Source organism: Coffea eugenioides, chromosome 2 (assembly GCF_003713205.1).
Source record: "Coffea eugenioides isolate CCC68of chromosome 2, Ceug_1.0, whole genome shotgun sequence".
Lineage (NCBI taxonomy): Eukaryota > Viridiplantae > Streptophyta > Magnoliopsida > Gentianales > Rubiaceae > Coffea > Coffea eugenioides.
This window is the reverse complement of record NC_040036.1, coordinates 29,299,378-29,322,632: the sequence shown is the minus strand read 5'-3', so window position 1 is coordinate 29,322,632 and position 23,255 is coordinate 29,299,378. Positions and strand designations below refer to the sequence as shown.

The 23,255-nt window shown below is 33.3% G+C and overlaps 1 long non-coding RNA gene and 1 other non-coding gene across 2 annotated transcripts; one reads left to right on the top strand and one right to left on the bottom strand.

Moving 5' to 3' along the window:
* Positions 1-1,118: 1,118 nt before the first annotated feature.
* On the bottom strand, positions 1,119-1,225 carry LOC113764262. Its single transcript, XR_003467542.1, has one exon. It is a non-coding gene; the product is annotated as a small nucleolar RNA R71 (small nucleolar RNA).
* A 20,028-nt stretch (positions 1,226-21,253) lies between these two features.
* Positions 21,254-22,891, top strand: LOC113763504. Its single transcript, XR_003467356.1, has 2 exons — positions 21,254-22,537; positions 22,631-22,891. It is a non-coding gene; the product is annotated as an uncharacterized LOC113763504 (long non-coding RNA).
* The last annotated feature ends 364 nt before the right edge of the window (positions 22,892-23,255 follow it).

Below are 23,255 nucleotides of genomic sequence, written 5' to 3'. Positions count from 1 at the left end.
CAAGTTAAGCACTTGTTTTGAGTTATAAGGGATTCTAATCCTTAGGATTTCTCTTTATTTGAATCTTAAGCTAACTTAATCTAACTTGTTCTTTGCTTTTGATTTAATTCTTGTTCTCTACTGCCTACATGGTTGGTTGTACCAACTTACGATCGATTTTATGTTACTTTCTATGGCCGGTTGTACCACTTAATCCTTTATATTTCTTGTTTATTTACTTAATCGGTGTTTAGATAATAAAGCAAGTTAAAAAGCCATAGTATTTAATCAAGTCCTTGGGGGATCGACCCTTAATTATCACTATACTCAATACACGATCCGTATACTTGCGAAAAATCAGAGTATAAAGGCAAAAATTGATTGATAATTGGGAGAATTTAACTTGAAAGCTTAGATCACATCAAGTTTTTGGCTCATTGTCGGGGATTTCAAATAATATTAGGGCAAAAACAAGCTTTATTAATCTAAACCTGTTTTAGTTTTAATTTTCCTTGTATAAACGGTGCCAATTTACTAGTTTATATTAAATAGTAGAATTTGTACTAACTCGTCTTAACTTTGGTGTTTTGTAGTGCATGCACCGATCTCTCCGTAACATACTACCATTTAATCCTAAAATTGAGAAAATGGCAAATAGGAGAAGGCGTTTGGCATGACGGCAAGCTCAACAACAAGAAGTGAAGAGTGAAGGTGAAATTGTCATTGAATTGCCTCATTTAGAAGAAATGGCAGAGGAACACTCAAATCGCAATCAACAAGTCTTAAGAGATTTTGCTTTGCCATCTATGAAAGGATCTCAAACAAGTATTGCACGACCGGCGGTCAATGCAAATAACTTTGAGATTAAGCCAGCATTGATTCAAATTCTCTGACAAGAACAATTTGGAGGCACTACAACGAAGGATCTAAATGGTCATTTAGCTAATTTTGTGGAGATTTGTGACACAATCAAGTTTAATGGAGTTAGTGAAGATGCTATAAAGTTTCAATTGTTTCTTTTCTCTTTAAGAAATAAGGCTAAGGTGTGGCTTCATTCACATGCACCAAACACTTTCACTATTTGGGCCGATTTATCGAAGGCTTTCTTGAATAAATACTTTTCACCTAGAAAAACTACTAAGCTACGCATGGAAATATCAAGTTTTGCTTAGTAGGATGGTGAATCATCATATGAGCCTTGGGAGAGGTACAAAGAGTTGTAATGGAAATGGTCACATCATGGACTTCTCGAGTGGCTAATTGTACAAATTTTCTATAATGGTTTAATATACCCTTTGAAAACTCATATTGATGCTGCTACAGTGGAGCACTTATGGGAAAGTCGGCCAATGAGTCTCAACAATTAATTGAAGAAATGGCGGCCAATAACTACCAATGAACTAACGATAGAGGTAACACTAAAAGACATGCAGGAATGAATGAATTGAACGTTTTAAACATGTTAAGTACAAAAATGGACAATGTGATGAAAGTGCTAAATAGATAAGGTGAGGTTGATCCAACGTCTAATGGTAATGTAGCATGTTGTACTCTTTTTGGAAAAAAATCATGAAAGTACTAATTGTGTTACTATTGCACAGGTACAATATATGAAGTGTATCAACTGACCGAATCAAAACAATCCTTATTCCAACACTTACAATCATGGATGGAGAAATCATCCAAATTTCGAGTAGAGAGACCAAGGAAATTAACAATGACCAACCAATCCACCGGATTTTCAATCAAAACAAGCACCTATTGAATCCAAACCCTCGTAGGAGATGGCCATTACAAAATTAGCTAATACTACAATTAGTAATATGGATAGATTAGCTAAAACAACCTTGGAGAGATTTGAAAGACTAGAGAAAAGAATGGACCAATTAACCTCAATGTATAAAAATGTCGAAGTCCAACTCGGCCAAATTATCAACACCGTGAACCCTAGAAACCAAGGGGAGTTACCAAACAAAACCCAAGTCAATCCAAAGGAGCATTGCAAGACAAATTATTCTCCGAAGTGGTAAACAATATGATGGCTCTTCTAATGTTGGGCTTAAGAGAGAAGAAAAAATGGAAAAACAAGAGTTTGATTAATGACAAAAGGAAAATATTTCAAATAATATCCTATCCAAAAACATTTTTTAATTTTTTACTCTTTTGGCTAAAAAAAATGTATGACTGATAATACTAATCATATTAAATGTACATAATTTGATATCTATAACTAATAATATAATTATTATAATTAATAATATTAAATATGATATATCTATAATTATAATATATATATATATATGGAGCGAGGGATAGGGCGGGGAATTGGTGCGGTGTATACTCGCCCGTCCTACTGCCCTATATTTGAACGGTGGGTGAAAATTACCCCTTGCCCCATGAACACCGCCTCTCCTACAAGCACCCGCCCTAATATAAATATATATATATATATATATATATATTCTTACGTTTTTTTTCTTAATGCTTCATTTTGATCTTTTTTTCCTCTTTTGTGGGATGAACAGAAACAACATTTGTTGGGTTTTGTAGAAATAGTTTAATTTTAGTTAATTTAAAAAATGATAATGTGCGTTAAGTCTTTAAATAGTGATGATTGGCCTCTTCTTTGTAGACATTCTTCAACGACTTTTTTTTTTTTTTTTAAATTGATTGTTTTTAATTTCCATTTCTAGAAATAGTTTAAATGACAAAGGCGATGCCTTGTGGTGAACTTTGTTCAAGATACAGTGGTATGCATCTGGTATTCATCAATGATGATGATGGCGACTTCCTATGGTCAAGCTTCTTGATGTTTTGGCCGCACCTAAAAATGAAGAAGATGATAGGTGTGAAGAATTGGGAGCTGCCTGGACATTCTAAACCTCCTTTTTTCTGTTACAAGGGAGGACCAATGGCCCCTAACAAAAAAGTTAAACATGGGGTAGTATCTCTCATATTATCTACACCAGCAGTCTTTAAGTCCGTTCGAGGGCTCTCTCAGAAAATTCTAAATATTCTTCTCTCCACTTTATGTGAGCTTTTGAATTTTTCTTTTTTGATTTGGATATATTAAAGTCCTTGAATTGAGGTTGAATTGTAAAGATCAATTGAATCGTGACTTGGACATTTGACTGGTTCACTTATTGGTTCGAATTTAAAAATATTGTCAAAAACATTTCAATTAAATCTTAAAAAGTAACTGAAAAAGGTTTAAATTATAAAACACTCTAAAATACATTGTATTAGTAAAGCTTTTAAAATACAATATTACAATATTATTTTTTTGAAAGGCACCCTGAGGAATATTTAATCCATGGAACCCAATTTTCTCTACTCCTCAATGTCCTCCACCATCCTTCAACATCGTGATGGATGATGGCTAACAACCGCAAATCCTCGTACGAATGATGGCTGGATATCAAGACAATTACATTTAAAATAATTATAATTAAAAATTATATCTACTACTCTAGAAGATATAAAAGAAAAATTAAATGAGAGACGTGACAATGGAGAACAAGTTGCCTGAGTAATTTAACAACAGGCGGAACTCACAAGAAAGACTGGTCCCAATTCCCAAAATTCGGCAGGAGGACAATAATTTAGTATGGACCGGTTCTAAGATTCTGCGAAAGGACAAGAATGGTCACATTCGGGGTGTCTGATATGTTAGTGTCAATCAATGTCAATATTAAAAAAAGAAAGAAGAATGCGATTATCAAATGAATGGGCATTGGACAAGGGCCGAACGATTATAAAAAAAAAATCATTCGAGGTAATTTTGTGCAAAATATATATGGTGTAACTTTAATTTCATACGTTATTATTTATTTTTAGTAATATGTAATTATATAACAAAATTTTATGAGTTTCACATATAATGATAAAAAATTGAAGTACAAAATAAAATTTGAACCTTACATTTTTTTTTTTATCAAATCTTGATTATGAACTAGCAGGATCGGTTCCTCTTCCATGGGCATTACTCTGTATTTACAGGTTCCAACGTGTTGGCACAAAAATATCAAGCAAAGTGAAAATTATTTTAACTATTTAATATAAGTTGTCGCCGCACCAAACTTTTCACCATTAATCAAATCTCTACATATTAGATAAATAGAATCAAAAACTAATTTGTCTATTTTGATGACAAAAATGTTTCACAAGAAGGAAGGGCACTACTTGAAATTTGACTGATTTCGTATCGACATAATAAACATGGAATGGTCCCAAAACAATATGGAAACACAACAGTTTGGAAGGGCTGATTGTTGTGACACTTTTTTTTGTCTAAATGTGCCAGCTTTATGTAGTTAATAAAAATAAAAATTTTTATAAATTGACAAATTTTTACACACGCTCACACTCCACTGCTAATTCAAGTTAAAACTACATCGTTTTATGTATAATTGACACAAGTGATGAAATATATTATTACCTGTGTTGATTTTATAAATTTATAGCACTTAAGATATATATTTAACAAATGGAGAGATCGATGGAAAAAATCTAACGAAAAGGAGAATCTCATTTATGATCTGAACTAAATTTATTTGATAAACTGTTTAAAGTTAAATCATTGATATCATGACATGCAGGACCCTTCACTCGTTCCAAGTGGACATAAAGCTATAGGGTAAAAGATGGTATCCATGATTGATTGAATAGATGAGGATGCAAGAGACCCCATATAAAGTTTAAGTAGATGTTCAAACTTGGAGTTGCAAAGCTTCTCTCTTTGTGAGTGAGTTAAAAAATTTTTAACGATAAATTATACATAACCCTCTTGTAGTTTCGCACATTATCATATGATTATCTAACATTTCATAATATCGACTTCATCTCCCTGTAGTTCCATGTAAATAAGAAACTTGATAGAAAAATTAATTAAAATATCAATATTGTCCTTATTTAAACAATAAATTGAACCACGACCTTATCACCTTGAACAAAACTCTTGGTAATTTTGCAAATAAATGCAAAAACTCAGGAATAAGTATATATTCATATAGATTATAGACAAATTAAGTAGATATTATGATTTTATCACACGCATTTTTGGAGAGCATTTAATTCAATCGCAGTGATCAGTAGTGCTTTCCATCTATTTTCAGGTTGCATAAAATCGTAGGGGATGATGTGGATATATTAAAACTTTAGGGAATCATATGGTAAAATTTAAAACTTTAGGGAGGTTATATGTAATTTACCTTTTTAGTTTCTAATGACCTGGAGAAAATATTCACTTCTCTAGAAAAAATAATTATTGACCAAAGCTGTATTTAGACCTACACGCTAATTTTCAACTTACATCTTATGCATAAGGGTTACATTCTGGCCTAGTTACACGGTCAACCCAACCATTTTTTTTTTTTTACATTCAACCCAACCATGTTAACAGTCATCACGCCTTCAAAAGTATAATGATTATTGATTAAAAAAAAAAGAGTTTGCATCTAAAAATTATTTGAAAAATACGAGGATCCAAGATCTTATATGTAAAGCAGACAAAATCTGTCTACCTATACGTAAACCTTGAGACCCTAATAGCTTCTTGATCTTATATGGAAGAAATATTAATTGATTTATGGCGATGCAAAAAAATTGATTAGGTTTAGGCCTCCAAGAACAAAATATGAGAAGATGATAGTACACAGTCCGGAAACTTATTCCTGCTGTCGGTTCTATATCAATTTGGATACTTTAGGCAATGACTTCTTCTTCGACGTAAAACTACGAGCTATTATTGATAATGCAAGAGCAATCCCTAGTTAGCAGCAGCATGCTACTCTTACGCAGTAACGGAGGACAAAAAAAGCCGCTAAATCCTGCACAATGTCAAATTACTAAAGAGCTGCAAAAACAAGTATAGATGGTGAGAACTAGCAGTTCTAATGTATTATGAGCTGCTTGTACAGATTTCTTTATTGAAAATCAATAAAATGCGATTATTTTTAGGTAAAAAAGGTTAATTATACAATAAACTCTATGACACCTATGAAAAGATGTTCATTGAGAAACTCTATTCCATATAGAAATCATAGGTCTGTTTAGATTTAAAGATTTTCTAAAAACTAATTTTACGATATTGAACTCTTAGATCTGATTAGATTTGGAGATTTTCTAAAAACTAGGGGTGCTTGTTTCACAAATTAGAATCGAAAATAGAAATGGAATCATAGACTCTGGTTTTGCAATTAAACTTTTCATTCCAATATCTAGTTTGGTTCATACATTGGAATTAGCATCATTCCAATTCCTGATGCTTGGTTTGATAAATGTTTCGGAATTAAATGCAATTAAATTCTAAATTTACCCTGATATAACAATTCTTATAAAACAAAGGGATAGTTGCAGAAACCTCCCTTGAGGTTTTTGACACTTGCACTGACAATCCCTTGAGGTTTCAAAACAAACAAATTCATTCTAAATTTTGGTTTGGGGTAATTTCATAAACCAAATCGCGGTCACTTTTTGTAAAGTATTACTTTCTCATAAAAGACCAACTCTTTATGGCTTTCCTCCATTATAAGAACAGAGTATTCATTTTCCCATAAACAAATTTATTTATCGGATAAAATAAAAATAAACCCGTTTTCCAATAAAACACCAGCTCTTTATGGCTTTCCTCCATTATAAGAACAGAGTATCTTTTCAAAATACAAATGGAAAACTGCAAAAAACATAAACAAGGAGAGCCTCCAAGGAGTCAGGGGGTCTGCACAGTTGAGTCCTTGGATTTGTTCTCTTCTGAAGATGGCCAATTCTCCGAGTTAGATTGCCGGACCTCTTCAATCATCCTAACTATTTCATCCATGTTTGGTCGCATGTCTGGCACCTTGGCAACACATGCCATGGCTATTTGCAGCATCTGCACCATTTCTTCTTCAATATTTTGGAACCTCATCAACTCGACATCAAAAACTTCGACTGTCCATTCCTCCCTGACAACTGATTGGACCCACCTTGGGAGATCAACCATGTCATCCCATCCTGGAGACTGAATTGGTTGTTTTTCAGTTAACATCTCCGCCATTTTTTCAAATCGCAAATTCTACCTTAGTATTAATTATAGGAGAAATTTAGGTGAAGGGTTTTCTTCAATTTTGCTTAGAGATTTTTCTCGTGGAGATCTTGTTGAACAATTTATCCACTGAAAATATTTGCCCACTATTAATCTATTTAGATCTACTTTAGATCTTTTTTTTTCAAGAGATTTTGGATTACAGATGAAGACTATATGATGAAGAAGAAGAAATAGGAAAACTGATGAAGAAGAAGAACAGAAAGAGCGGCGTGTGATGGAGAGAAAGAGAGGGTAGAAGAGTTTTGTATGTGATGGGTAGGTCCGTCATAAATGTTGTCCGAGGGAATAAGGTGAGAGTTTTGTCCAAAACCTCCCAATTCGTTCGGGAATGGGATAAGTCCCATTTTTTAGAAATGATCCCAAAAATTGCATTCCAAAAGGCTTAATCCAAGCAACAAATAAGGGGTTTATTTCATTCTGTAATTCTCAAACCCTTTAACCAAGCAAACCCCTAGTTTTTCAAGTATAACACTAGAGTAAAATCTACCCCAAAAACACTTCAAATAAATCTCAAATACTTCTAATAAAAATATTAAAAAAATAGAAAAAAAACCACCACCCTTTTCTTCCACCACCATTACCATCCCCTCCCTTTTCCTCCTTCTCCTCCTCCTCCTTTCCCTCTCCTTCAACCTCTCTCCTCCGTCCTCCATCCTCTTCTCCCCTTCCCCCCTCCTTACACCTGCTCCTCCTCCATCTTGTGACTAGATTTGCTTATGGTGCCTAACCAACCTGGGTAGGAGTGGGGTTGGGGGATAAAGAGGGAGAAGGAGGCAACGTAGGGAAAGAGAAGGAGGAGAGGGAGGAATAGTAAATAATTTTTAAAATGTCCAAAAAAGTCTAAATTTTAAAACACTCTAAAATAAAATTATATAGTCCATATAGGACTATATAATAGTAAATAAATTTTTTTTTGGAAAGGCATCCTAAAAAATATTTAGTCCATACAGGACTCCAGTTTTGGGAATCCTCCTCTATCCTTTAACATCCTGATGGATGATGGCTAATAAGAGGGGTGACAATTTCCAACACGACCTGAAAATACGATACGAACCTAACACGAAATTAATGAGTTTGGATTGAGATTTCGCGGGTTTGGGTTAGAATTGGGTCGAACCTGATGGACCCGAAAAGAAACGGGTCGAATTCAGGTCAACCCGTGGATGACCCGATAACCCGTTTAAGAATTAAAAATAATTTAATAAACATAAAAATTATTTTATCTAACTAAACCAAGTTATTCTTTTTTTCCAAATGCATTAATTACTTAATCCTAAATGAATTTATTTAACTTGTGTGAGGTTGAAATTATTATATTTGGATAAATAATGTATTATATTATTTTTTACTTTTATATTGTTTTAATTTATTTTATATTTGGTTTGGGATAAAACACTTTTACAATGTTTTAATTTATTTTAGATTTGGTTTGGGATTATTTATTTAAATTTTTATTACTTGATTATGTAATTAATCTTGTACGAAATTGGTTTTATTAGAAATTACAGTGATAAATTAATAAATTAAAATTAAGTTCGGTCATTTCGGGTCGACCCGCCAATCCGAAATTTTCAGGTTCGTGTCAGATATTCTGACCCGTTTCGGGTTGGCAAGTCAGGTTCAGGTCAGCGAGTTTTCTGTTATACCCAAGTCTCAACCCACCCGTCAACCCGAAACGGACCCGATTGCCACCCCTATCTAATAACCTCAATTCCACGTAGGACATGGATATCATAAATGAGAGGCATAACAATGGAGAACATGTTGAGGAAATTTTGGGACCGGTTTCGGCAGGGTCTAGTGCTTCCATAGAATTTTGGTACCAGTCCGTCCTATGCGTTCCTTGTTTTACGGAATTTGGGACCAGTTCGTTCCAAAATATGTAACTAAGTTGCAAGCATATGCTAAAGGAAAGATAGGAGGTTTGGGGGAATACAATACTAAATGGATTAATTGAATTTGATGGGTTACCCAATAATACCCATTTAATAAATTGATATTATTGAATAATCCATTTATACCCATATGTAAATATTTAAAATATTTATATCTATCTATTTATAAATGGTATGAATAAATTTAACTATTTGGATTTATTTGCCACTTATAATTGACACTAACGTTGTCGTATACCTGATGCGACCATTTTTGTCCTTTCAACATAATTTTGGAACCAGTACATACTGAATTATTAGTGCCCTTCCAAGAAATTTTGGGACCAGTTCGTTGTGTGCATTCCATGTTTTGCGGAACTTTGGGACCAGTCCGTCCCAAAATAGCTAACTTGCAAGCAAGTACTAAAAGTACATAGTTGCATTCCCCTTTCCGGGGGCTTTGGAAACAGTAATGACCTCTTCTGAATTTAAGGTTTTGATAGCAAATTCAATCCACGTGAAAGAAAGTACCATTAAGAAAGTCATTTGAGAATTGAAAGTACCGTGGGACAAATGATTTTTTTTTTTTTTTGAAAAAGACAAATGATGATTGGATATCATAAATGGGAGGCATAACAATGGAAATTAAAACAAGCAGAGGAAATAAAAACCTGAGTAATAATTCAAAACATAGAACGCATAGGAAGAACTGGCCCCAAAAATCTGTCACTTTCAGGCTGTATGAGGTGTTAGTGTCGATCAACGTCAATATTAAAATCATGTTCCACCCTGTTGGCACAAAAATATTAGTAAGCAAAATGAAAATTTTTTAAGCGTTTAATAAGTTATCGCCACGTCAAACTTTTTATCATTAATCAAGGCTCTACCTATTCAATCATCAAATCTCTACCTAATTTCTCTATTTTGATGATGAGAGTATAGGGATGGCAATGAGGGCGGGTGGGCTAATGGAGAGGTGGGTGGGGCGGGGGAGTGTACCCCCGCCCCGCCACCCGCTTTAAAAAATAAATATATAAAATATATATGTATATAATTATATATAATATATAATTTAATTAGTTACAAACTTATGATAATGATATTGTTAGTTATATATATTATATAATGTCTATTAGTATATATAATATAATTGATATTATTAATTATACTAATAATTATATATGTGTACTAATACAAATTATTAATTGGTTATACTAAATTTACTAATACATTTATACTAAATCCCTAATTACACTTAATACAATAATATTATTTTCTTAAAAAAAAGCACAAGCACAATAATGAATTAGAGATTGTATTTGTGCGAAAAGTGAAAACTTGACTACTTTAGTTATATTTATTTCATCATATTGGATTGTATTCAAATAATTTTTGTTTGATTGTTTTGATAAGTTTCAATTGTAAAATTATAATGAATAATAATTTGATGATATGCTGATATTTTAGTACTTGATTATTTATTAAAATTTAACTATAATAAAATTATATAACAAATTTTTATTAGTCCCGCGGGGGAAGCGGGACGGGACCGGGCTGGGGGAGCGGGGGATGGGGGATAGGGCGGGGGCGGGGGGAGTTTGCATCCCCCGCCCCACTGCCATCCCTACGAGAGTACTTCAATCATCTATTCGCTTGTCAATTATTGGACTTCATAAATTGTAATCAATTCAAGTTCAATCCCTACGAGAGTACTTCAATCATCTATTCGCTTGTCAATTATTGGACTTCATAAATTGTAATCAATTCAAGTTCAATAGTAAACTTACTTTTGTTTAACTAATTATTTAATCCGCAGGGGACTCCAGTTTTCTCCAAACCTCGGAATCCTCATCCATCTTGTGGCGGAAATTAAAACCCGGGTAATTTGCGCACATGAAGGGCTGGTCCCAAACTTCCGTGGAAGAACAATTTGGGTGATGACTGTTAAGTTCGGTAAATTAATAGGAGGAAGGACAATAATTCAATTGATGGATGATGACTAATAAGTTGAGTAAATTAAAACTGAATAATTTACGCACAGGAAGGACGGGTCCCAAAATTCTCTGCAGGGACAATAATTCACACACTCATCAATTGTCTGTTTGGACAATTTCTACGCACAGTTGATGGATGATGGCTCCCGATTTTGAGGAGCCCAGCCCTTAAGCAGGCCTCGTTCTAGAAGGAGCCCAGTCGAAACAGGATATACAGAACCGGAATTTTGGGACCAGTTCGTTCCAAAATATGTAACTAAGTTGCAAGCATATGCTAAAGGTGTATATATAGTATGTGAATTTATATTCACTAATTACTAATTTTGTTTAAGCATAAACAACTAAAACAATGCATATAAATTGCATATCGACGTATTAGCGTATTATCTTTTATCATTGAAAGCACTCAAGTCATTTGGAGAATCATTGGATCTTGGTCCAATAACTAGGAAAAGTCTTTTTAAGCTCTCTTATGCACTAAATTAAAGATTCAAACCCCACCTAATACATTACAAGAATGTGTGTAGCTTCCTTTTTTTCAAAAAAATTCATAGAGTATAGTAGTGAACTTGTCTAATCTAACGGTTCATCCTGCACCTCTGATACGTTTCTTTAGACTTCTCCTCTAGCATAATATAGGTTGATGTAGAAGTAGATTAGAAGTTGCTGCTAATGACAAAAAAAAAAAAGACATTTGGAGGAGGGTGAAGGTATGGGTCAGGACGATTCGAGAAGAGCTTCCTTGTTTTTTCAAAAAAATTCAGAGAGTACAATAATGAACTTGTCTAATCTGACAGTTCATCCTGCACCTCTGATACATTTCTGTAGACTTCTCCTCTCGCATAATATAGATTGATGTAAAAGTAGATTAGAAGTTGCTGCTAATGACAAAAAAAAAAAGAAAAAAAAAAGACATTTGGAGGAGGGGAAATGTATGGGGCAGCATGATTCGGGAAGAGAGAGTGCAAGTTTGGTATGGTGATAATTTATATTAAATAGTTAAAATAATTTTCACTTAGCATGATATTTTTTTGCCAACGGGTTGGAACACGTGAATCAAAATTGACAATGAGTGGGTCCGAATGAACCATCTCTCTTCACTCAAGGCTATCTCATAATTGAAGAACATCCTAGTGTGAACTTTCTTAGGCTTAAAAAAATGGTTTATGCAAATTTGATGAATAAGAAAGATTCCACTTGTACATCCTTGGGGATGCACAATTTTGGAGTAAATATATTGAGCCCGACAGATCTTTGTATGTTTCATCACGGTTGCGTGAAGATTGCATTCTTTTTCTTGTTTTATTAGTGTCGTTGATTTTTTTTTTTTTCATCACAGTGGATATTTGGGCCCGTGAACTGGTTACCGTACGATCGAACTAATCCCACTGCGGGCTGGAAGAGGCTTGCCCCAAGCGTCACCAGCCACGGTAGTGCGGGGACTCGATCCCTGGATGTGGTTCTCCCCAACTGGGACTACAACCACGGGTAGAGGGGACTACAACTGGGACTACAACCGCGTTGATTGACATCTGCATGGGTAGAGGGGAACTATTCATTCTTCTCATTTTGAGTTCCGACTTTGACAGTAACGGAGATTTTTGTTGCTCTAATGTATCTAGGAACTGAAAGTCAGAAAAGAAGCTGTCTTTTTCAGTTTTTCCACGGTAAATGCTTTTACTCAGATGATAATGTCCTTGAAATTCAACCGTGCACGTAATGATCTTTTATCTTAATTGTTGAATTTGACAGAAGGATCACGAATATGCTTTTTTTTAGATTGAGAATCAAAACTTTACTGTTAATTGTTGGAGGACAAAACTTAACTTGAAAAAAATGTTAGAGAGCCATCAGGATTTTTTTCCCTTCTTTTTCTTCTTTTATTAGTGTCGTTGATTGACACTAGAGGTGTCAAAATGAATAACTTGGGTAGATTTGTGTTGATTAAAATGGATAATGGGTATAAGTGAGTCAATCTATTTATACACATTTAATCAGATGGATATAAATGAATAAGTCAAAAAATGAATTGGGTAACCCAATTACCCATTTATAATCCATTTATTTTAATTTTTTGTAAATTCATTTAAATTCATTTTTGTAAACTAAGTTATCAATTTTCACCACCAATTGAACCCATCATTGGTTTTAAATATTTATTTATAATGTTCAATAAATCTAATTACTAATTTTTTTCCCATTCATACTCTATGTCGCAAAATTACATACTATTTAATAATTGAATAATAAAAACATAAAAATTTGAACTCAGTAATATAAAAGTTAACGTAAAAATTAATCCAAAAATTTTGAACCTCTACCATTTTTTCGTTTGTAAATTTAAAATTTTATTTTGAAAAGGTACGAAAAGACACTAAAACTTGTCATAAATTAGTAATGTTGAAAATAAGTAAGTTAACAAACTAAGAGAAAATAAAATGATAAAATAAAATCAACAAATAATAATAATAATAATAATGAAACAAAAGTAGTTAATATTATAACAAAATAAAAAATCTGAAAAAAAAAATTGGGCAAGGAAAGATAGGAGGTTTGGGGGAATACAATACTAAATGGATTAATTGAATTTGATGGGTTACCCAATAATACCCATTTAATAAATTGATATTATTGAATAATCCATTTATACCCATATGTAAATATTTAAAATATTTATATCTATCTATTTATAAATGGTATGAATAAATTTAACTATTTGGATTTATTTGCCACTTATAATTGACACTAACGTTGTCGTATACCTGATGCGACCATTTTTGTCCTTTCAACATAATTTTGGAACCAGTACATACTGAATTATTAGTGCCCTTCCAAGAAATTTTGGGACCAGTTCGTTGTGTGCATTCCATGTTTTGCGGAACTTTGGGACCAGTCCGTCCCAAAATAGCTAACTTGCAAGCAAGTACTAAAAGTACATAGTTGCATTCCCCTTTCCGGGGGCTTTGGAAACAGTAATGACCTCTTCTGAATTTAAGGTTTTGATAGCAAATTCAATCCACGTGAAAGAAAGTACCATTAAGAAAGTCATTTGAGAATTGAAAGTACCGTGGGACAAATGATTTTTTTTTTTTTTTGAAAAAGACAAATGATGATTGGATATCATAAATGGGAGGCATAACAATGGAAATTAAAACAAGCAGAGGAAATAAAAACCTGAGTAATAATTCAAAACATAGAACGCATAGGAAGAACTGGCCCCAAAAATCTGTCACTTTCAGGCTGTATGAGGTGTTAGTGTCGATCAACGTCAATATTAAAATCATGTTCCACCCTGTTGGCACAAAAATATTAGTAAGCAAAATGAAAATTTTTTAAGCGTTTAATAAGTTATCGCCACGTCAAACTTTTTATCATTAATCAAGGCTCTACCTATTCAATCATCAAATCTCTACCTAATTTCTCTATTTTGATGATGAGAGTATAGGGATGGCAATGAGGGCGGGTGGGCTAATGGAGAGGTGGGTGGGGCGGGGGAGTGTACCCCCGCCCCGCCACCCGCTTTAAAAAATAAATATATAAAATATATATGTATATAATTATATATAATATATAATTTAATTAGTTACAAACTTATGATAATGATATTGTTAGTTATATATATTATATAATGTCTATTAGTATATATAATATAATTGATATTATTAATTATACTAATAATTATATATGTGTACTAATACAAATTATTAATTGGTTATACTAAATTTACTAATACATTTATACTAAATCCCTAATTACACTTAATACAATAATATTATTTTCTTAAAAAAAAGCACAAGCACAATAATGAATTAGAGATTGTATTTGTGCGAAAATTGAAAACTTGACTACTTTAGTTATATTTATTTCATCATATTGGATTGTATTCAAATAATTTTTGTTTGATTGTTTTGATAAGTTTCAATTGTAAAATTATAATGAATAATAATTTGATGATATGCTGATATTTTAGTACTTGATTATTTATTAAAATTTAACTATAATAAAATTATATAACAAATTTTTATTAGTCCCGCGGGGGAAGCGGGACGGGACCGGGCTGGGGGAGCGGGGGATGGGGGATAGGGCGGGGGCGGGGGGAGTTTGCATCCCCCGCCCCACTGCCATCCCTACGAGAGTACTTCAATCATCTATTCGCTTGTCAATTATTGGACTTCATAAATTGTAATCAATTCAAGTTCAATCCCTACGAGAGTACTTCAATCATCTATTCGCTTGTCAATTATTGGACTTCATAAATTGTAATCAATTCAAGTTCAATAGTAAACTTACTTTTGTTTAACTAATTATTTAATCCGCAGGGGACTCCAGTTTTCTCCAAACCTCGGAATCCTCATCCATCTTGTGGCGGAAATTAAAACCCGGGTAATTTGCGCACATGAAGGGCTGGTCCCAAACTTCCGTGGAAGAACAATTTGGGTGATGACTGTTAAGTTCGGTAAATTAATAGGAGGAAGGACAATAATTCAATTGATGGATGATGACTAATAAGTTGAGTAAATTAAAACTGAATAATTTACGCACAGGAAGGACGGGTCCCAAAATTCTCTGCAGGGACAATAATTCACACACTCATCAATTGTCTGTTTGGACAATTTCTACGCACAGTTGATGGATGATGGCTCCCGATTTTGAGGAGCCCAGCCCTTAAGCAGGCCTCGTTCTAGAAGGAGCCCAGTCGAAACAGGATATACAGAACCGGAATTTTGGGACCAGTTCGTTCCAAAATATGTAACTAAGTTGCAAGCATATGCTAAAGGTGTATATATAGTATGTGAATTTATATTCACTAATTACTAATTTTGTTTAAGCATAAACAACTAAAACAATGCATATAAATTGCATATCGACGTATTAGCGTATTATCTTTTATCATTGAAAGCACTCAAGTCATTTGGAGAATCATTGGATCTTGGTCCAATAACTAGGAAAAGTCTTTTTAAGCTCTCTTATGCACTAAATTAAAGATTCAAACCCCACCTAATACATTACAAGAATGTGTGTAGCTTCCTTTTTTTCAAAAAAATTCATAGAGTATAGTAGTGAACTTGTCTAATCTAACGGTTCATCCTGCACCTCTGATACGTTTCTTTAGACTTCTCCTCTAGCATAATATAGGTTGATGTAGAAGTAGATTAGAAGTTGCTGCTAATGACAAAAAAAAAAAAGACATTTGGAGGAGGGTGAAGGTATGGGTCAGGACGATTCGAGAAGAGCTTCCTTGTTTTTTCAAAAAAATTCAGAGAGTACAATAATGAACTTGTCTAATCTGACAGTTCATCCTGCACCTCTGATACATTTCTGTAGACTTCTCCTCTCGCATAATATAGGTTGATGTGAAAGTAGATTAGAAGTTACTGCTAATGACAAAAAGAAAAAAAAAAGACATTTGGAGGAAGGGGAAGGTATGGGTCAGGATGATTCGAAAAGAGAGAGTGCAAGTTTGGTATGGTGATAATTTATATTAAATAGTTAAAATAATTTTCACTTAGCATGATCTTTTTTGGCTAACGGGTTGGAACACGTGAATCAAAATTGACAATGTGGGTCCGAATGAACCATCTCTCTTCACTCAAAGTTATCTCATAATTGAAGAACATCCTAGTGTGAACTTTTCTTAGGCTTAAAAAAATGGTTTATGCAAATTTGATGAATAAGAAAGAGTCCCTTATACATCCTTGGGGATGCACAATTTTGGAGTAAATATATTGAGCCCGACAGATCTTTGTACATTTCCATCACGGTTGCGTGAAGATTGCATTCTTTTTCTTGTTTTATTAGTGTCGTTGATTGACACTTGCACTCTGATGCGACAATTCTTGACCTTTTATCAATCCTGATCTCTTTGTCACATCTGCATGGTAGAGGGGAACTGTTCATTCTTCTCATTTTGAGTTCCGGCTTTGATAGCAATGGAAATTTTTGTTGCTCTAATGTATCTAGGAACTATGGGCTGTTTGGAAGTCAAGTTTTTGGACAAGTTTTTTACCTACTAGTTTTTTAACAACTTTTGCTACAAGAACCCAAAAAACTTCTTAAAGTTTTTTCCCTACACACTTCAAAAATCTAATACACAAAAAATTTTCCAAAAACTTTTCTTCTTTTTCCTCTCTCATCCAACCCACCATGCCAGCCACCACCTCCACCACCTGTACCGGCGCCGGCCACCTCAAAAAATTTTTTTTTTCTGTACCTCACCCTCACCCCCTCTCCTCTGCAGAAGGAGGAGTAACGCTGTTGTTTATGCCGGGGGTTGGGCCGACTGTCTCTCTTTATTTATTGTTTTTTTTTTTTAACAAATCACCCAAAGTGGAGTTAGGGTTGGGGGGATCCGTTATTTCCATGGCGGGCATGGAAGGAATTGCAGCGGCGGGAGGAACTGGAATTAGAAGTGGAAGTGGAATAGGGGGAGGAGGAGGCGGTGTCTCAGTCTCAGAGGGGGGGAGAGGAGAAAAGCAAAAAAAAAAGAACAGAGCCAAGCAGGGGCATGGAGGTCGCTCGACTGCGCGCGCGTTACGACTGGAGTGCGCTGTGGAGAAGGCACACCAGGAGCTGGGCTGGCTGATGCGCGTGCGGAGGAGGTCAGGGGCGCTGGCGCTCTGGTGCACCTGCGTTTCTGGTCGAAGAGGCGCCGGAGGTGGTGGTCGGCGCTCCAAGAAACAAGGGGAGGGAGATGGGGGAGGGGGTGGCAGGGCAGAGGAGGTGGCGGGGCAGCGGGGGAAGGGGTGGCGTGCAAAGGGGAAGGGGAAGAGGGAGAGGAGGTGGCGGAGCAGCTGGGGAAGGGGCAGCGGGGGGAGGGGTTGGCGTGCAGAGGGGAGAGGAAAGGCAAAGGAGAGGAGAAAGGGAAAGGGAGGAGAGGGGTGGCGGGAGGGGGAAGGAAGAAGAAGAAGAAGAAAGAAAGGAAAGAAAAGAAAAAGGAAAGAAAGAAAAAAAGAAAAGGGAAAAAAATTTCACATCACAAAAACTTCTACAAAAATTTTTACCTTACAAAAATTTCTACAAAAAATTTTTTCACCTTTCAAAAACTTCTACAAAATTTTTTTAAAAACTTCTACAGTGTACTACAGTAAAGTTTTAAACAAACTCTCAAAAAACTCAGGTTCCAAACAGGCCCTATGTTATCGTTCTGTTTTTTTTTTTTAAAAAAAAGGTATCTAGGAACTGAAGGTCAAAAAAGAAGCTGTCTTTTTCAGTTTTTCCTCGGTAAGTGCTTTTACTCCGATGATAATGTCCTTGAAATTCAACCGTGCACGTAATGATGCTTTTATCTTAATTGGTGAATTATCACGAATATGCTTTTTTTTTTTTTAATCGAGAACCAAAACTTTACTTTAATTGTTGGAGGACAAAACTTAACTTGAAAAAAAGTTAGAGAGCCATCAGGACTTTTTTTCCTTTTTTTTCTTCTTTTATTAGTGTCGTTGATCGACACTAGAGGTGTCAAAATAAATAATTTGGATAGATTTGTGTTGATTAAAATAGATAATGGGTATAAGTGAGTCAATTTATTTATATAAATTTAATTAGATGGATATAAATGAGTAAATTAAAAAATAAATTGGGTAATCCAATTACCCATTTATAATCCATTTATTTTAATTTTTTGTAAATTCATTTAAATTCATTTTTGTAAACTAAGTTATCAATTTTCACTACCATTTGCACCCATAATTGGTTTTAAATATTTATTTATAATGTTCAATAAATCTAATTACTATTTTTTTCTATTCATACTCTATGTCGCAAAATTACATACTATTTAATTATTGAATAATAAGAATATAAAAATTTGAACTAAGTAATATAAAAGTTAACGTAAAATCTTAATTCAAAAATTTTGAACTTCTACCATTTTTTTCGTGTGTAAATTTAACTAAATTAGTAATGTTGAAAATTTGTCATAAGTAACATAAAAGACACTAAAACTTGTCATAAATTAGTAATGTTGAAAATGAGTAAGTTAACAAACTAAGAGAAAATAAAATGATAAGATAAAATGAACAAATAATAATAATAATAATAATAATAATAATAATAATAATAATAATAATAATAATAATAATAATAATAATAATAATAATAATAATAATAATAATAATAATAATAATAATAATAATAATAATAATAATAATAATAATAATAATAATAATAATAATAATAATAATAATAATAATAATAATAATAATAATAATAATAATAATAATAATAATATAATAATAATAATAATAATAATAATATAATAATAATAATAATAATAATAATAATAATAATAATAATAATAATAATAATAAATAATAATAATAATAATAATAATAATAATAATAATAATAATAATAATAATAATAATAATAATAATAATAATAATAATAATAATAATAATAATAATAATAATAATAATAATAATAATAATAAATAATAATAAATAATATAATAATAATAATAATAATAATAATAAATAATAATAATAATAATAATAAATAATAATAATAATAATAATAATAATAATAATAATAATAATAATAATAATAATAATAATAATAATAATAATAATAATAATAATAATAATAATAATAATAATAATAATAATAATAATAATAATAATAATAATAATAATAATAATAATAATAATAATAATAATAATAATAATAATAATAATAATAATAATAATAATAATAATAATAATAATAATAATAATAATAATAATAATAATAATAATAATAATAATAATAATAATAATAATAATAATAATAATAATAATAATAATAATAATGAAACAAAAGTAGTTAACATTATAACAAAATGAAAAATCTGAAAAAAAAATTGGGCGAGGGAAGATAGGAGGTTTGGGGGAATATAATTCTAAGTGGGTTAATTGAATTTGATGGGTTACCCAATAATACCCATTTAATAAATTGATATTATTGGATAATTCATTTATACCCATATATAAATATTTAAAATATTTTTATCTATTTATTTGTGAACGGGTATGAATAAATTTAACTAAATGAATTTGTTTGCCACTTATAATTGGCACTAACGTTGTTGTACACCTGATGCGACCATTTTTGTCCTTTCAACATAATTTTGGAACCAGTACATACTGATTTATTATGAGCAAATTATCCGGTTGGCCATTAAACTTTTGCCATCGTCAAGTTTTGGTCACTCAACTTTTAAAGGTTTGATTTTGGCCGCTAAACTGTATAAAGGTAAGATAAGAGGTCATTGTGTTACATTTAACCGTTAAGTTCTTTGATCTGTCTGTTAGTGCGATTTCCAAGACAAAATGCAGGGTCTTTTAAGGAAATTCAAAAGATTTGAGAAATGGAAAAGTTGATTTGCTACCCGACGGCGTCGTCACCGGTGATCCCATGGAGAGACCCAACTTCAACTCCAACGCTGTGTTTTCAGGCTCGGACCGGACCGGCCGGTCGAACCGGGAACCGGCCAGGCATCCGGTCCGAGTTAGTTAAGAAACTCGGGTATTAAAAACTCGGTCAAACCCGGTCATAAATCGGGTTTGACCGGTGAACCGGATAAGTTGATCAACCCCGGTTTTTTTTTTTTTTTTTTAAAACCTTTTTCGGCCATTTTTTTTCAGTCAAAATTTTTGACTGACCGACGAAATTAAAAAAACTCTTGGCTGGGGTTAGCTCCTCTGCTTCTGTTTCCGTCATCTTCTTTCTTTCTTCTCAGATCCAATAACCCTAAATCTAAAAGCCTTCACCGTTGTCAATTGAGATTTTCCAATTAATGGACATGTGTGTCTGTTAATTGGAAAGCGCCTATGAAGGAAAGCGTCTGAAATTTATGCATTTTACTTCAGTCGGCAATCGCTACTCAGGGGCAAATTTCGTGCGGCTTGTTGAGGAAGAGAGACCACCTTTAGTGGCAGCTGGTGAATTAGTTCAGTTGAGGGCCTTGAAGCAAAGACACACAGTTTGTGGTTTGAGGTGGGTACTCCTTGTTCATCGACTGCCGACCCAGATTCCATTTTTTTCTTTTTCACTTTTCATAAATCTATTTCCTTTTATTTTGGTGTAAAAGTTTGTTGTTAACCTTTTTATCCTCTGCATGTATTACTTCGTTACTTGATTGTGGTTATTTTGTGAAAATTGTTGAGCTTAATTTAAATATTTAATGCTTATTTGAGAACTAAATTCAATGTTTGATTATTTACCCAGTATTCTGGCCGTTCATGATATTTAGTTTAAAAGCACTTTACTCTGATCTGACTTGAAACTCAAAGAAAAGCACTTCAGGAATGATTCATGCTCATTTGTCTAAGTTACTCTGCTGTAGCAAAAATGGGCAAGTAGAAAGTGCCTTAATCTTATATTCATCTGATGGTTTTCCCTTCAGAAGGCCTTCAAGTAGTTGTCCAGGGTCGTAGAAGAACTGCACCTTCACAACCTTGGAGTTCTCATTCAATTGTTCCAGGACCATAATTTGAGAACAAGTCCAATTATTAGGATAGTATTAGTTGGATGAAGAAAAAAAGAGAGCAAAACTGGAAGTTGGATATATGGTATTAGCACAGGTACCTCAAAAATGCCCATCCCAAAAAATTCAACCATTTCTCTAGTTGGGGAATTTCCTTTAAAAGGACCTTCCATGAAACCCCAATGCCTGAACTTGTATACTATCACCGGCAACCCTGAATATACGTGAAGGATCTCCAAAGCGAATCCACATGGAAATGTAGTCTTGAAAACCTTGAGAGCTGATAGTTTCTTTAGCTGGATCATAAGCCCGGAATTCCTCGGGCAAGGCAGTTTGCAATAGCACATTGTAGCCTCCCCCTAGTTTTCCATTTTCTTCTATGGTTAAAGGTTTACTCCCTGAAAATTCATCAGTTGCAAAACTACGAGTCTTACTAAAAGTGTTTTTTTATAAACTCTTGCAATTCCAATTGGGTCTGTGCACTTGAGATTAGAGGTTCAAATGTTCGATTTGGTAGGTAAATATATGTATTTTTTTCACTATGAATCAAATTGGAAATCTTCTGGTTGAAGTTTCATAGTAAGATGGGATCTCAAGGGTAACATTATGAGCTTAGCTTTTCTGAGATGTTGACAGGCACTTCTTTGTTCAGTTATGCTAGAAATCACGTCCACGCACAGATTTTTGTTATGTGGGTTCCAGAAACTGCATTATTCCTGCTTGCCACTTTTGAATTGGGGACAGATTTATGTAATAGTGATACGTTGAGCTGGATCTGGGCAACAAACTTTTTTTTTCCGTCTTTCACATGGGGGTCCAAGTGATAATTGATACCTTAAAACAATCTTGGATGTGGGATTTAGTCACATAGAGAGGAAAAATTTTGTTACACTTCTACTGCCGAGGACTTTATGCATGGCCACTTTGTTCATCCCAAGTATTCTGTTTTACATTATCATCAATTAATGATGGTCCTACTTTCATGATATCCCTCTTCTGACCAGAGTTTTCCTTTCGTTGATAACTGTTTTAGTATTATATGTACCTTTTTCACTATGTGTTAGTAGTATTTATAGTATTATATGTGGTGATTGAAGAAGAATTTCCTAGAACTAGCGAGAATGAAGCCTCTCAATCACGTAAGTTTAAATTTGCTAACTTTATTTAAGTTTCTTTTTAATTTGTGTCTATTTTTGAATATTTTTATTTATGAGTATTTAAATGATTTTTAGATAAGAAAGACACAAATATTGTGCAACTTGATGATGAGGATGATCTTGATGATATCGACTTCGAAAGTTATGAAATTGGAGATAAGGATGATGAAGATGAAGATGAAGAATGGCTTAGATAGTTCTTTGGAACATGTTTTATTTAGATTGATATTTATCAAGCATTTGAACATGAACTTGTTACCTTATTTGGATGGCTATTTGTTAAGGATTAATCATGTATGGGATTTCTATTTTATAAATTTTGTGAGTTTGGATGAATTTGGTGAATTGTTTGATGAATTGGATATAAATTTAGATGATTGGGTTCTTTGGTTATATTTTGTAAATTTGATTTGCAGGTGTGTATATATATATATATATATATATATATATATGACGTATATATGACGTCATCCGAGTCGACCCCCTATCGACCCCGGTCGAACCCATTGACCCCTGACCCCTGATCTCGACCGAGTCGAGTCCCGGTCCGAGTCTGAAAACATAGCTCCAACGGTGGATCTCGTTGACCAGTCAGCGGCCAGTGCCGCCAACAACAACGACGTCGTGGGATGACGTTTCAGGATTAGAGGAGTAGCAGAAAAGGCACCTGATGAGGATGCAGGCAAAAGGGGTTTTGTGG